The following is a 207-nucleotide window of genomic DNA, read 5'->3' as shown; positions in this document are numbered from 1 at the left end:
TTAAAGCCCCGCCCATTTCAAGACAACCTAACCCACTTCCAGGTCAAATCCTGTCCACTTCCGGGTTTGGCCCCGCCAGATACAGATACAGATAATTCATATGGTTAACAGATACAGATACAGCTGCTCATCTTTATGAAACACTTCTTGAGTTAATCTTCCACTTTTTTGCCTTTTTACGTAAGTAACTACAGCTCTGATTTAATA

The sequence above is a fragment of the Etheostoma cragini genome, unplaced genomic scaffold (assembly GCF_013103735.1).
Source record: "Etheostoma cragini isolate CJK2018 unplaced genomic scaffold, CSU_Ecrag_1.0 ScbMSFa_1221, whole genome shotgun sequence".
NCBI classification, from domain to species: domain Eukaryota; kingdom Metazoa; phylum Chordata; class Actinopteri; order Perciformes; family Percidae; genus Etheostoma; species Etheostoma cragini.
This window is presented reverse-complemented; position numbering follows the sequence as displayed.